General features: G+C 33.4%; 1 pseudogene; it reads left to right on the forward strand.

Annotated features, from left to right (window-relative positions):
* Positions 1–3,395: 3,395 nt before the first annotated feature.
* LOC143640150 (grpE protein homolog 2, mitochondrial-like) overlaps positions 3,396–17,296 on the forward strand; it is a 66,670-nt pseudogene continuing 52,769 nt past the window's right edge.

Consider the following 17,296-nt stretch of genomic DNA (forward strand, 5'->3'; position numbering starts at 1 on the left):
ATCACAGGATCTGAGAATATAGATTTTTAAAACCACATTTCTTGCTTGGAGAAACAAACTATATATGTTTAACATAGGATATTTAGTTAAGAATGCAGCATTTAAAATCAAATTAGAATGTGAATCTTAACCCTTGTTCCTATTAATGATGAACTTGGGCAAGTTAATAAAACTAGGAAAGTTTTAGTCTTGCTAATTATTACTTTGGCATAATAACATCTGTCTCATTGATTTTATGTTTAAAACTGGATGAGATAAAGTCTATCACTTGGTGGGTATGGCATACGTGCTAAATAAATTTCATCCAACAATAATATTATTGTTATTGTTGTAGAATTTGGTTATTTGAGATTCAGTGTTTGCAATCGATCATTCTTGTTTGTTTTAATTTTGTTCTGTCATATATTTTCCTACCTATTTGGTCTATCTCTCAGTTGCTTCCATAAAATATGGGCTTGTGATCTCCCATAAAGAATCAAACAGTCTCCTTTCCATTTAAAGCATTTATTTTTTTTCTCCTGAGTATGATTGTTTCAAGTGATCGTGAAATACACAAAGTTTGCACCTACCTAGATTTCTTTTGGATAATTGTTCTTTTCTCACTTGTAGCTCTGATTGAGACACTGCTCTGATCCCAAACACATTCAAAAAGAGAACATTTAACTTATTCTTCCTAATTGTGGTTTAATGTTCTTTGGACCATAATGATTTCTTCAGCTAGAGATGTATAAACTCTGCCAAGATAATGAAAGTCTTTTCCCATTCTATTGTGTTACAACAAATTAAGACAGATAGTGCTTTTGAGGGCCCATTAAAAGAAATGTGAAGTGATTTCACCCATAATGGCTTCAAGTGACTATCACTTCTAACTCACTGGAGGAAGAAATTTACAACAAAAAAGCATGAAATCACAGTGCAAAGAAAAGAAGAACCAAGATATGATAAGAAGCTGATGGAAGAATATCCTGATCATACTGTTTGTTATTTTCTATGGAACAAAGCCTGAGACCATCCTGAGACTTTCTCCTTGTGTGAGGCAATCTTGTGGATTTCTGCTACAGAGATTTCTGTAACAATACTAGAATTGCCCTGAAATTTCCTAAAGAATGTCCTCTGTCTAATGTCTTGCTTTGCAGTTGATGACTCTAATGTCCACTCTCTGCTTCTTCTGCTTGAATGGCATAACAAAATGCAGGTGGGCTGAAATTATTCTCAGCTTAGTAGTTTCTTACTCAGGGGCTACTTTATGGTGGTGTCCACCTACTACTTAGACCTTCCTGATAGAGCTCAAATGTTATCATTAGGATTTTTCACCTCAATAACTGAGATACTTTAAAATGCTAAGTTTTTATGAATTATTCTAGTATTGTCCTGGAATAATAACAAAAGTATAGCTAACTACCTATAGATGATCATTCATCAAATGGATATTTTCCAAATTCATTATTTGGCAAATAAATATTGAGAGAATCTCAAACTTTTTTCCTCTCCCTTTGGGATGATTGTCTATTTGAAATTTGTTATTGAGCTAGATACTTGAATATTTGTTCAGAAAATAATAACAAATAAAGCTATTTGTATTAGACAAATACAGAGAAAGAGCCTTATATTTTTCTCAACTTTTTCAGGAAGAATGTTGAAATTATTCTTAAATATTATAATATTGATAAACAGGTATGCAGTTGTGCTGAAATTACTGTATTTACAGCCTGGAGGTGAATCATGTGGTTCAGGATCATTTAATCTTCACAAAATTATATCAGATTTTTGTTGTATTGTATATTAGTGTTTTCATGTTTTGTTGTCATCAATGATTACTTTCTAATTGTATAGTTTGTTTTCTATCTACAGTTTTCCTCTCTCTTTTAATTTTTCTTGGAATCAAATTACTAAGCTTATTGAAAATAACTACAAATTGGAAATAAAATCTTTTACTGAAGGTTTGAAAGAAAATATGATAAAATTATGGTCTAGTAAATGAATTTTAAAGCATTTTTTTGCCTTTGCAGAATCAATTTTTAAGCTGAGTTCATTAGGGTGATGTGTTGCTGCATTTCATTTCATGTATAACTATGCACATTCAAACATATCTGTAGGTATTATTCTCTACTATGCCAGGAACCCTTTCAATTGTATTATAATTTGTTGGTTGACTTTTAGTTTAATATGCCTTTAAAATGTAAAGAAATAAAGGGATATTTAAATTTCATCATTCTTTTATTTTGACACTAGAAAGAGTCCATTATGACTACTATAAGTTCATTGGTTTATTTTTCAATGCAAGACAAAACCTGCAATAATGGTAAAACTGTTCTTAGATCACCAAACACAGACAGTCAAAAGCCACAGGTTCAGAGCAAGAACTTTTATTTACTGTAATTATTCTTTTAAAGGACTTCTCACCACCCGGGCTTTCACTGTCCCATCAAACTGCTAACAATTATTAAGGGATAATGTTTTCATCTTAATTCTTAATGATTAATTATATGCTTGAGGAAGGACAAAGGAAGTAAAGAAATGTTGCTATAGAGTCACGGATGCCATGGTATTGGTATATTACCCTTTCTGTGACAGTCCGGATTCTGTCACTCATGTGTAATATTAAAAATAGAAAACAAGCATCAGTAAATATCAAAAGCTAATGCTGCTACAGGCATATAGCAACTTGAGCTAGATACTGCTGAGTCACTGTGTTAAGGTCTGTAAACAAGTCAGATTGGCACCTGTTATTTTGCCAGAGAAATGTTAAAGTCTGTAAACAAGTCTGGATGGCCCCTGGCCAAATTCCAGAGGGAGTGGCTTGTGAAGTAACAAAAGCGAGCCATTAAGTATGGAGATTCCTGATTGGTTGACTGCTGTATCTAGTTTATGCTAATTAAGATAAGCTGTGCAAAATGTATAAATACCTCTGTTATCCTACAATAAATGGCTCCTATTCCTGCTGCATCAATCTACACAAGTAGTTCGTCACCCCCCGGCAGATGGTGGCCCGTACGGGGGGCCCTGGGACACTCGGGGGTAAGTGATGAAAAAAGCTGCCCGTCCATTGATAGGACGGGAGCAATCTGCTCGTCCCTAGGCAGATAGGGCGAGAGGAAAAATGGCCATTTTGAGAAAATGGAGAAGATTGATACAGTATGTTTGTGTCTTGTTTTGTCTTGAAATGTTGTATTGTCTTTGTGATGAAAATATGGAAGGGGTGAGAAGTAAATTGATAAGGGAAAAAGGCACCCCAGTGGAACCAAGAATAGTTAGGGCATGTGTTGATAAAAGCCCAGAAACTCTAGTCAGAAAGAAAAAGAAGTTCAGAAGAAGAAAGATTATCAGGAAAAAAGTTGCATCAAAAGGCTATTACTAAATACTTTTCGATACCGGAGGGTGTGTGAATCGGTGCAATGGCGGCTGCCACGTGCAGGAGCCGGTCACAGCGAGGCAAGGAATTTCCAAGCGGCGGCAGCTGTGGGCTCTTCCCCGCCCCGCTGCCCGGGGGAGTGGATCGCCACTGGGAGCCCAAATGTAGACCTGACCTGGAGGCACAGTCTCGAAGGCTTTTGCTCCCTGTGCCCTGAAGCAGTTTGAGTCTGGGACTCTCCCCAGGGCCATCTGGGGCTGACCGGAATGCTAAAAAACCTTGAAATAATGTACTAAATTGTTCAGAAGGTTGTTTTCTTAGTGAAATGCTACAGGATCTTCTTTAGCCATCCGGAGTTCCTGCCTTCGTCCAAGTGCCGGTGAAAACAAAGGTGAAAGAATTTACAGTGTTGCTGAGAACCTGAGGACACTTCGGCTGAGAACTGAAAGAAACTTCGGCTGAGAACCCGAGGAGACTTCGGAACTGTTGCTGTTTCTGCTGCTACAACTTAAGCTAGCTGCCTGCAGAACTTACCTGGACTGTGATTTACCTGGACTGTGAGTTAATCTATTGAGACACTGCTTTATCTGGACTGAGACAACAAACTGTAATCTACAACAAGTTGTAACCCGGTATCTTTGCTAATGGTGTCATTGCTGGTATAATTTTTCCAAGGGCTTCTTGCATGGAGCCATCAATTGGATTAGTATTGTAACATTTTGTTTCCTCCCTTTCTGTTTCTAACAGGTTATTTATGGTGTTTCTGTAAAAAACACTATGGTCGTTATTTAAATTAAACAAAAGGGGGATATGTTAGAGTCTGTAAACAAGTCTGGATGGCGCCTGGCAAAATGCCAGAGGGAGTGGTTTGTGAAGTAACAAAAGCGAGCCATTAAGTGTGGAGATTCCTTATTGGTTGACTGCTGTATCTAGTTTATGCTAATTAAGATAAGCTGTGCAAAATGTATAAATACCTCTGTTATCCTACAATAAACGGCTCTCATTCCTGCTGCATCAACGTACACAAGTTATTCATCACCCCCCGGTTATTTTGCCCAGCCAGCCGGGCTGCGGCATCACTGGTCTCTGAGGTTTTGAGTGACTGTAGTATATGGCATTGCTTGAAGGAAAGTACATCTAGCATACATCTTACTCTCCACTGAGTTACTTAGAACTGGAGATATTGAAATTCAGCACAGGATTATTGTCAGTCACTGATACATAGGGAATTCTCTAGCTGTGAAAGCTCTGAGAGATATAATACGACACTAGAGCACTAGTAATGTTAGGAAAGAATCATTATAAATGCAGAAAATCATGTTCTACAAATAGGGACTATTTTTTAATGTGTAATAATTACCAATTATGTAGTAATTAACAATTATATTTCCTGAACTAATTTTAGAAATGTACTTATATCTATGTCTGCATTACTTAAAAATAAGTTAAACATTTGAAATGAGACTGCAGTTTACAATGAAAATGGCAAATTAGGAAGTTTTGTTTAACACAAGAAGTAGTGTTTGTAAAACCATTGTAAATTTAGTTACATTGTTAACCTATGTCTTAGTAATTCACTTTCAATTTTCTATACTCTTAGTATTGTCTTTAGACTCTGAAGTACATTTTAAAATGTTCAAATCCCAAACTATATACATTTGAAAACAGAACAATGATTTTGCTTAATGGCCATGTATTTTTTTTCATTTAAAAGTACTATATATCAGATCTTTTAATTTTTACTATATATCATAATATGCATTAAAATAATTATTCAAGAAACAGTGTCTTTAAATATGCTTGAAATCAAATAAATATCTTGTTCACAGACTACCCTGTCCCCCTTTGCTTGGCATTCCACCATGGGCCTCATACATGCTAGCTAAGAGCTCTGCCAAGACAGGGTTTTAAAAAGTTGTCCATTTTGGCCTGCACTTTCAATCCTCCTGCATCAGTCTCATAAGTAGCTTCATAAGCCCTGCTGAGCCTCACAGAAGTTTTTAAGTTCATGCATTTTCCACTTGATAAGTGTCATATATGGGCAATTTCTTCTCTGTCATTTTTTTATCTTAACCTCTTAAAAGGGCAAGCAATCTCTCACTGAGGGTATATTCTCCTTTTAGTGAACTGAATTTATTTATAAAACATAAAAATTAACAAGTTACTATCACTGTTTCATTTCTCTTTTGTCATTTCAATAACATGACATTAACTTTACCTGAAGGTAGCCTTATCAGTCCGACTGAACTCTCACTGGTGTTTTTCATAATTGATAGTAACATGCAATAAAAATATTATGTTTATATCAAACTTAATTGCAGATTAAATTTAAGAGCAGTGAACTCACTACTACATTTAGTCAACTACTTGTTCATTGTGCAAATATTTTTCTCTTATTCTGAAAAATTAAAAATATAATACCTTTATAAATAGTTAACACTTGAAAGCATTGCTATACAATATTGTCTAAAACTTCCTAATTAGCCAGCTTTTCTTATTCTCTCATAGAGCACAGAGTAGGCATGATAATAACGTGCCCCTCCACTACCAAAATAGAATCCATTCATTAATATTTGTATCACATATTCTTTATGTTCATAACCAATATTGTTAAGGGGATTTCCCTGGGAGAACATATTTGAGCAAAACAAATCAAGTTCTGCTCTTAAAAAAAATCATCATGAATCATCCAATAACAGCTTTGCAAACATTATGTGAGCTATATAATTAGCTGTTCTTTTTTCACTAGCAAGTTGGAATAAGATTCACAGAAACTTCATAGTAATAGCCTAAGTGACAAGAAGTCATTAATATTTGAGGACATGAAAACTAAGTGTTCAATCTTACTCTTCCAATATAGCATTGTATCTTTTTAAAAAAATCATGCTATCATAATTATGAAAATTATTTCAATGATATCTGCAGAGATCTGACTTAGATCTTATTATTCCCCCTTGACTATCTATAAATCACATTTCTTCCAGAGGTATAACTGCCCTTGGACAGAGCTGAAGGCAAGAGAAGCCCAAGAGTGACTATGTTGACTTCAGCCAACTGTGAGCCACAGGCCAGTGAGTTTGGGACTTGTGTTTTATCCTCGCTGTACTGAGCTTTGAGGATTAAATTCTTGCCATCTTCTCAGTGGTTGCAACAGATTAAAAGAGCTCCTATGAGATTTGGCTGCAGTACAATAGTTGAGTTACATGAGCTGGAAAATTTGTAAAATAGCATCAAATGTAAATTTGGAACAGTATTCATTGGTTTTAAGGTCTTATTTTTTTATAATTCAGAAGAGAAAAATGAATGGTTTCTGTAATTTTATTTTTTATTGGTTCTTGCAAAATTTAGCTGACATATTTATGACAAATATTGTCTAGAATATTTGATATTCTATGCAATATTTTACAATTTGGTGCTTTGAGCATTTATTAATAATAGTCTCTAAATTATAGAAACAATTTAAAAAAAAAATACATGAGAAGAGGGTAAAGCAGGCCAGTGTTTATTCTCTGATTTGAAACAAACTAAAACTTTCATTTTACCAATTTTTTCATGAAATTGCAAAGACTAAATGTTATCACTATGAAAAGTTATTATTGCTAAATTTAAAGAAATATGCTCCAGTTTTTGAATGTGACAAATTTTCTAAAGTGGCATAAATTCAAAGAATATATTAATAAAATAGATGGAGTAAAATCTAGTCATGATATTGCAATCACTTTCCTTCCATAACAATTCTATTTGGAAGTGAACTTATTCTAAGCAATAGGGGACTTTCTTGATAGGATTAAGCAACAAACTCAATTAGATTTAATCTGTAATGTATGTGAAACAGATTTTAAATTAATTAAAGCTAGCAGAAGTAAAATGCTTTGTAAGATAATGGTAGATAATGGAATTTGAATTCCCTATCTTAGCAATCATATCACTAAGATTTTCTTTTTGGATGAAGACCAATAAGAATGCTTTAAGTTCTTGGACTGATTTTAATAATTAAAAATTAATGGGTACCTTGAACATGTTAAAGAAAGAGATAGATGCCTCCTACTTACTTCTTTAAAAATCATCAAATGAGTATTATTGCTCTTGTCACATTTTTACTAATGGAAGACATAGCTTTTGTGTAATCAAAATGTAAAATTTACCAATACATACCATGTTTACTTGTAGATGTGATTAAGTGAAACTATAAGATTTGAATATGGTGTCACTTTCTGTAATGAATGTTATAATCATATAATAGTATTTATGCTAGTAAATTAATGATATAAAATGAGTTAAGGCAGTGGTAATATTTTATTTTAACAATATTAATTGTGGAAATTATCTTCATTTTACCTATAAGAAGAAGAGAGTGTGGCTTTTTTTGTTTGTTTGTTTTCTTAAACAACAGAAAAACTACATGTAGGAAATGAAATCCAAACTTATTTTAACTTCAATTTTGTTAATTACTTTGTCATTTCTCATTTTGCTCTGACCCCCAAATAACTAAAGGTATTACCTCTGTACTGAAGAAAAGATAAAATAATATTAGCCACATATTTCATTATTTTGGTGTGAGAATGTGATGGGATATATAAAAAATGCTTTACTTATTTGAGAAATAAATTGAAATAGATTTTTAAAAGTAATCTTGATAAATAATAGTCATCTTAAAAATTAAGTTTAAAAACAGAAAACAAGCTTTTGTGGGTTAATAAAAGCCAATACTACAAATACAGGTAGGGGGGCATTTTTCTTAGAAAAGGTAACTTATAGTACTTTAAGAAAAATGGAATAAACTCTCTCTACAATTCAATATAATATGCTTCACAGAAATAGAAATCAAAGTAAATTAATCCAAGTAGAATTTAACTTTGGCCATAACCTCATGTAAGTCTTTGTTTCATTATACCAGATAATCTATAAATAGTATTGCCGAGGGTGAATTGGTCAGGGCCATTTTCTGGGACAATTTTATTCTTTATGCATGTTGAAGTATAACAAATTTGCTCAAAAACAGAAGTAGAAAAACCGACCTATGTCATGTTGCCCCAGACAGTTGGAATCTTTTACAAGTAAAAGATTACACTGAAGCAAGTACCATGACAGATTAAAAAAAAAATCAAATACAAAACCAACACAAACCAGTTACTTTTTTTCCTTTCTGTAATTTTTCTTTTTACCCTATATTATAGGTTTTTATCTATCCAATTCTTGGTAAAAGAATTTTGTGTAAACTTACTGTTTGTTTTGCCATTGGGTTTAGATTCTGTATGATACCCACATAATTTCCAATAAGACCTTGTTTATCATCTTACCTGTGTTAGTTAGATTTAAATAAGTTTCAATTCCTTGCTTCAGACTGATGGTATTGTCTATGTAATACACAAACCAACAATGTAAGTGAAGTCTGAAATGGCTTCAGTTTTAATCTCTTTCATGAAAAAAAATTCCATAGTGTCACATACTATGCAAATACAACTGTATGACACATTGCAAGTATATTTATATTTATATGCATATGTACATATGTTTATTTGAATATAAACATATTTTATACATAAATAGTATTTACTCAGATTTATGTATGTTTACTGAAGCATTTCTTTAAAAACATGCCACTTATTTGTTATATTTAATCATCCCACAAAACTAGACTATGTATTTGTATTATTTCATATATATTTTTTCTGTCCAATTAAATCAACTCTGTTTCAGGATGTTTTTATTCACACACACACAAAAAAAAATGGTAAAATAATTTATTAATGGACTGAACATGAAAAAGATTTTTAACTTAAGAGATTAGGGATCCAGAACTGATTTTGATCATAACATAACAACTCTCTCAAAGAACATCATAATAGTGGAACCAATAGGTTTACATGATCATATTGGAAAGCACAATTTTAACAGTAACAATGTTATAAGAACCATAACTTATGTTCATAAGTGCTATGCTTATTAATTACCTAAAAATATTTAGGAATTAAAAATCTATATAAGAAAAGAATACCTCAAGTGCATACTGGTGGGGAATACACAGAATTTTTTTTCCTATAGAGAAATAGGAAAGTAGATTATAGTATTAGCAAACATTTTTGCCACAGACACTTTGTGAATTGAAACTAATGTTGATGACTGAATTCATACTGAATCGAGCTTCCTATTTACTTATGTATATGGACACTATATAAGAGAGAAATTTACAATTCACTGTATTAGCCAAAGTCCCAGGTGACAGCCAGCATCCAATATTAAACACATGCGTAAACAACTCTTCAAATGATTCCAAATCCCCATCTTAAACTATGCCACCTGAAGCCCCAGATATCATAGCTCAAAGATAATCTGTCCCCACAGCTACCTTCCAGAATTCCAGACCCCAGGAATCCATGACATAATAAATGATTATTTTCACATGAGTAGATTTTAGGGTGATTTTCTATTCAGCCCTAGTAAAGGAACCATATGTTTTTGTTAATTTGTGAACACTAAGAAGTAACTGCCTGTTCATATTTCTCTTTCTTTATTTTCCTATTAGAAAACTGACAAAAATAGATACATGGCACCATCTAGATTTTCCACCATCTAGATTTTCTCAATTTATCTGCTTATGTTATACAGCCTTTATTGAAGTCCCTGAAAGGAGAATTGTAGTGGGAAGAACTGAAAAGATGAAGACAACAATCCTCAGAATCTATGAATATGATGAGATATTACTATCACAACTGTTACATTACCTGATGCAGGTAAGCTTAAATAGCAGGTTAGCCGAATGAGCACTATCTATGGAAATGGAATTGTTTTTCAGAGCTAGTGAATAGAGAAAGATAGAAGGCAGAGAGACTCAAAACATGAGAAGGCCTTAACAATTCTGCTGGCTTCAAGATGGAGAAGACAACATGAGAAAGAATGCAGGTGATGTCCAGCAACACAATGGGAAATTCATGCTGACATCAGCAAGAAAATGGATCCATTCATCTCAACTGAAACTGAAACTGGATTCATATCCAGAGTGTCAACACAGAGTTTATGAAACCAAAACCTTGGTTTTAGTCTTAGAAGTAGTAAGCAGGTATTTTTCTACTCAAAAATATGTTTTTTGAGTAGTAAGCAGGTAGTAAGCAGGTAGTAAACAGGTATTTTTCTACTCAAAAATATGTTTCTCAAACTGGTTTACTCAGTTTTAGAAAGTTTTTTCTTCCTTTGTTCCTCCCATATCTTGGAAGCATTGAAATTTTCTAAATTGTTAGTTTCATTAAGGCTTTAGAAAGGAGAAATAGGTTTGTAGATTATTCCTTGTTCAAAATCTTCTGATATATCTGTCTTTATTGTCTTCAATATGCACAGAAATGGCTTCTGGAAATAATTTCTATAATTAAAAAGAGAATTACCATTCAACGCATGGTTTCCTATCTTGTCCCCCAAGAGTCTTAAGGTGCATAGTTTAATAAAGATATTGTGAAAAGTTAGGGGAACAGAAAGTTTTAAGTTTGTTGAAAGAGGTTTTCCCAAGATTTTGGCCATGGAACAATCCTTGCCCCCATTTTTTGCATGACATGTGTTAAATTTCTGAAAAATTTGTGTTCTTCAGAAAATACCTTGGGGATTATTGACCTAACCCCAATTCTGAATTTTACTGATGGAGAAACAGACACCTGAGAGGGGCTGAAGTTCTTAGAGAATGTTAGAGGGGACGTTGAAACTAGAACCCCATCTTCTAACTATTTGGCCTAAATGGTCATCTGTACCCTAAGATGGGTCCTAGGATGCCAGGCATCATGAGTAGTGCTGTGAACCTCTTACTCCCTTATGAGTTCTTCTTGGGTTGATTTGCTAAAACAGAGTTTTTTGGATGTTCTTTTAAAAATGGTATCTATATCCTATTCTTATATAATAAATCTTAGGATATCTGCCCAACACAGCATGGCTATGACTCTGGTACTTAGTAAATATGCTAAATGAGGATGGAAGTGAAAACTCCTAGAAGGGTTTAAGAGGAGGTTGATCACAGGAAGGAAGAAGGAAAGGGTCAAGAAATGAAATCAAGTGAGAAGGAAAAATATGAAAAAAATAGAGGATTGGGGAAAAAAAGAGCCTCTGGATGGAAATGAGACTGAGAGAAGAAAGAATGGTTGCAGATGATGAAATAAAATCATAAAACTTAGTGGAAAGCTGTGATCTTAACATGTAAACATGACCCATGAGGCTAATTCCGATGCCTTTGTCTAAATGATGGGGAAGACTACCAACTGCTGAGAACATTTAAGATCTCTTATCAAGATGTATTCATTGCATGGGTGCATTAAGTTGATGAGGCAATTTCTTAGGCACCACAATAATAATGAGTGAGACAAATCTTGTCCTCTTCAAGGTTACATTCTTGTTAGAGAGAAGAGTTCAGACAGGGACTCATATAAAATAACACTAGGTAAAATTTGATTAGGGCCTCTGGTACTGGGAGAAATCAGGGAACAGGAAAACAGATCATGAAAATTATGAGGCAAAATAAGACTAAGTGGGTGTGGCATGAGGCATGAATAGGATTGCACCAGGTAGAGATGGAGTAGGGCAGACCCATTTCAAGGTGATATGATGAAGAAAATGGGGAAGTATATGTAGCTGTGTTTGATGCAAGTGGGTTGGAGTCAAGGTGGGTATGTACTGGAAAGAGCATAGAGAAATGGCCAGAAAGCCTTCAACCTCACTGCAGTTCTTGAAAGTTTAGCTGAGGTTCTGACACTCCAGAAATTGATGAGAAACTAGTGAAGAGTATTTTATTTTGTGCCGAGAAATAGTAGCACTAGAGGTGATATGTAGGCATGGTGAGATTTAAAGACAGGAGAAAGAGCCAGCTGGTAGGGGAGGAGGCAGTTAGTTTTGGAGAGACCAACACACCACTCAAACATTGCCCATCAGACATCTTGTGAGGAAAAGTCACAGAGACCAGCCACAGGAGACTGTTTCAATACAAAAACCGCCTGCATGGTTGAGAACCACAGCCTTGAAATTCCGTATGGGTGCATTTGAATTCCAGCAACCTGCCTAATTTGTTAAGGGACTTCAAAGCTTGTTTTAGTCTCTTTATCTGTGAAAGGGAAACTATTTCTATATCAAACAGTTGTGGATATTCACAACGAGAAACTTCTTAGCATGGGAACTTCACACAGCCAAGGAGTGAGCATGGGCCACTGAAAGAAGGAACTGGAGAGTTGGGGTTATGCCCCTGAGGCTGTCCGGAATGAAATTAGGGCCCTCAGAAAGCCCAAAACCCTGTCTTCAGCCGAGTCTGATGACCGCCTTCTGGAAAGAATGGGTGAGCTGGTGCAAGGCAGTCTTGTCCTAGCTCCCATCCCAGGTTCTGTAAATTACTGGAAGAACTAATATCCAGAATTTATGACTTAAACAGTATACAACACTTATGTATTTTAAACTACTTTTTAAAAAAAATATCCAGAGATTTTGAAATCTTACCTCAGTTTTGAAATCTGGCAAAATATTTTAAAATATATTACCAAGAAACAAAATTGTAAAGTCTTTCTTTAAAATAATGAGCAGTTCACATAAGTAATTGGTAGAGAGCTTGCCCATATTTATGTATGTGTGTGTATGTAAACATCAGATTTGGGGATTTGGTATTCTTAAAAATTTGGGATATGTGTATATCTTTAACTTGAAATATATACATACAGAAAATGTATGTTTTAATTCCAAGTTTAAAGGGTGCACTGCCACATACTGAAATCTTGTGGTATTTCATATATTTACACTTTTCAAAAAAATTTGAATCAAATGTTAATTAATTTATTCCTATTTTTTTGGAATATAAATTGAACTCTTAAAAATAGAACTGAGCTTGTCACAGTGGTGTATGCCTGTAATCCCAGTGGCTCAGGAAGCTGAGGCAGGAAGATCACAAGCTCAAAACCAGCCTCAGGCAAAGAAAGGCACTAAGCAACTCAGTGAGGCCCTGTCTCTAAAAATAACAATACAAAATATGGCTGAGGGTGTGGTTCAGTGGTTAAGTACCCCTGAATTCCATCATCAGTGACCCCCCAAAATAGATTTATGTAATTTTTTACCATGTTCTTAAATATGTTGGATTTACATTAGTTTTATCAGTTTAGAAAATGTTAAAATTTGTGTTTTAAAAATAGATACTAAAGGAACTCTTCTATTTGGAAATTTGTTTAATTAGTGCAAGTGAAATTAAAAAACAGTATAAAAATGAATGTAGAAAATGAGCAGATACTGAGTGTAAATCCCATAGATGAGTAGAGATTTATGACAAGTGCAGGCCATTCAACAGTAAAAGTGTCTTTAAATACTATCGTTTTATGCCATCAGGAAACAATTGATGCTATTTTGATTTTTAATTTTTTTAAATTTCTTACATACATGACAATAGTGGAATGCATTACTAGTATAATTATCCATTCACAACACCATTTTTCGTAACTCTGCCCCCATCATTATACAAAATACATGTATGAAGACATGAATTTGGTGTCAACATACCTTATATACAGAGATATGATGATATTTTTAAAATCAAGTTTTTGATTCTTATTTTCCTAGGAATTTATCCTGCCCTCAGTTTTGTCTTCTGCCTGTCCTTACACATTGCATATATTCTTACATGCCACTATTTATAATAAAGTATATAGTACAGAATGGAGAAGAATAGTGAATCTACTTAGTAATATTTCACATGAACTTGTTAGTGATCTCTTCAACATAGGCTATAATAGGCATCTTTGATATCTTTCCTAACTATTTGTTATAAATTACATATGGTATTTTCCCATGGTACTTCAAGCACATAAACAACATAAAAACAAACATGGTTTTGTGGAATAGATGACCATGTCCTAAAGAAAATGTGTTCATTGTGTACCTTTCAGAACATTCTTTCAAAAAGAGTTAAATTAGGATTTTGCAATATGTTAATAGTGATATTGGTATATTATTGATAATTGCTTGTTAATAATTTTATTAAACTGAAAACCTGTGTTTTCTGTACTTGTAGATTATTTAACAGTTAAATACTATAATTTCATTTCTCCAGTTACTTTTATTCACTATTGTATACAACTTTAGTTTTCTTTATCTAAACCTTTTGATTTAAAGTAGGCTAGAAAATTATAGTTGAAAATTTGTTCCAAAAATTAGTGATTATTATGTGCTGCTATATACAATGACTAAGTGAGTACTGGGAAAGGTGGTAGAGTATGAAGGCTAAGGCAGGAGGTCCACAAGTTTAAGACCATCCTCAGGAATTTAGTGAGGCCCTGTCTCAAAATTAAAATTTACAATTATTGGTGATATGGCTCATTGGTTAAGAATTCCTGGGTTCAACCCACAGTACCAAAATAGGTTTTTCATGTATAGGTAACTGTTTCTTTTCTGCATTGTCCCTTACAATATCCACTAGGCATTTGTGGCTATTCTGAATTTAGATGCAGGTGAAATCTCAAATTTCATATTGATTGCATGTTCAAATAATATTATTGTTAGATTGGGCAAAATATTTTAAAATTAATTTTACCCATTTTAATTATTTTAATGTGGCTACTAGAAAATTTTAAATGATGTGGCCTAGATGTCACTTCTATGAGAAAGCATACCTTTAAACTTTATAAGTTTGTATTCTTACTACAATAAGACCTCATTAAAACTCATCCCCCCAGTACTTTCTTGAAATAAGGGATTTAGTCTTTAATATTTGGATAGCCAAGAGGCAATCTTTGCAGTAAATTCTTCCTAGAGCATATAGTCCAAGTCAGAGACAATAGTATTTTTAATCTAACTTCTACCTTTAACAGTTTTTTTTTTACTATGAGGAAGTAGTTTATTTATGTAACCTTCAGTTTCTTTGTATATACAATGGGAGTATACAGTTTTATAAATTTATTTTTAGAATTATTGATATATTATATATCAAGCATAAAACCTTTTAGTTATGTAAAATACTCCTAATATTGTTACTCTAAGTTGCCACTCATTGGAACTCCAGAATTGGAAATGTGATTTCTGATACTTTGGTCATATAAGTGGAAGTGGTAAATACTGAAATGTCAGAGAATTCAGAGAAGGAAATAGTTCACAGTAGAATACAATTCTGAAGATACCACCTTCTCTGTTTTCAGGTTTTGTTTCCTTTTTAATTTTATTCAGTCAGATTAACAGTTACTTGACTTGCCCCAAATTTAGGTAAGTCTATATAGCAGGATTTTAAAAAAAGAATTGATTTAGGCATGGGTAAAAAAATTATAAGATTATTAGAGAAAATATTGGTGCAGACACAGAAACACATATTGCAGAAGGTGCTAAAATAGTTGGAGAAAAGAAATTCAAGTATGGGAATAGATATGTATAAATTAGATACTTTGATATTTCAATAGAGTTTTAACACCTTTTACTATACTTGTAAGCCCTTTATCTTGTGGACCCTCTACAGTTTAATATTAACAGAATTAAAGCAATATATTTCAATGATATTTTAATGATTTTCTTAACCACCTATTCTTACTTGAAAACTCAATCTAATATGTCTTTCTCCGGTTTTTCTCCTTTCGTTTATCTTTCTCTACTTTCACTCCTTTGTTTATCCTGTCTCTTTAGCTATCAACACTGCTGTATTCTAGTTTTATATTTTCTGTAGTTTTATGAAATTTAAAATGTGAGTTTAATTCCTGGTCACAATTCTTTCTAGATAGGGCAAAATTTCAGTAAAGTACTTTTTTTCTGTAAAGTGAGTATAAGCTTCCATAACTTCTTTATAGAGGCTTGTGTGGCTTATAGACCATATATAGAAGTGAATTGCATGCAATCTGGTATACAGTGTGTACCAGGTATTATAGAACCTGATATCTAGTAGGTTAATAATAGTAATTGTGATGAAAAAAGAAGTAATTATAGAAGTGCTACTAAATACGATAAGCTATTCTTGTTAGTTTAGTTATGATGATGTCTCATACATGTCCTTGTAACACCAGCTTCCCATGTCAAAATATTGTAAAGCATTATTTTACTATTCCTATATGCTAAATCTGTTCCATGTGAAATGATATTTTTCACAGTGAACCATTATTATTATCTCCAGTTACTACACTTAAACTTTTCCAATTAGCTTTAAATTACAAGGTAGAATCTTTGCATTTTAAGATAATGGGAAAAGCTTTCAAAGGGTTTTCTGTGTTGGCATATTTTGGACAAAGAATCTCTTCTGTTTGGAGGATAGTTAAAATATTAAAGACAGTAAGACTACTTGTGAGAATAATGGAAAATTTTTATTTCAATTAATGTTTTTATTTTTTTTTAATTTTTTTTTGTTTAGTTGGACACAGTACCTTTATTTTATTTTCATGTTGTTCTGAGGATAAAACCCAGTGCTCCACTCTACCACTGAGCTACATCCCCAGCCCTATTTTGTATTTTATTTATAGACATAGTTTCACTGAATTGCTTAGAACATTTCCCTTGCTGATGCTGGCTTTGAACTCATGATCCTCATGTCTCAGCCTCCCAAGACACTGGAATTACAGGCATATGCCACAATGCCTGGCATGCTTTTTTTATTACAATGATATTTGTTATTAACTTTTATACTTTAAGTCAGGAATTTTAAGTGTTAACCTTTTTGGAGCTTGATTTATTATTTTTTTTTTTTTGTTTCTACAACTTAAAATATATTAAAGCCCATGCACATAGATCTGATGCATGGTAGTTTTAAGTAGGCATATTTAAAAACATTTAAGATCTGGATAGAGTGGTGCACATCTGTAATCCCAGCTACTATGGGAGGCCAGAGTAAGAGGATTGTAATTTCAGGGCCAGCCTGGGCAACTGAATGGGACCCACTCACAAAATGAAATAAAATAAAATGGGTGGTGGATGTAGTTCAATGGCAGAGTGCTTGCCTCACATACATGTGTTTCTGGGTTCAGTCCCTACTAC

Source organism: Callospermophilus lateralis, unplaced genomic scaffold, assembly GCF_048772815.1.
Source record: "Callospermophilus lateralis isolate mCalLat2 unplaced genomic scaffold, mCalLat2.hap1 Scaffold_124, whole genome shotgun sequence".
Classification (NCBI taxonomy): Eukaryota; Metazoa; Chordata; class Mammalia; order Rodentia; family Sciuridae; genus Callospermophilus; species Callospermophilus lateralis.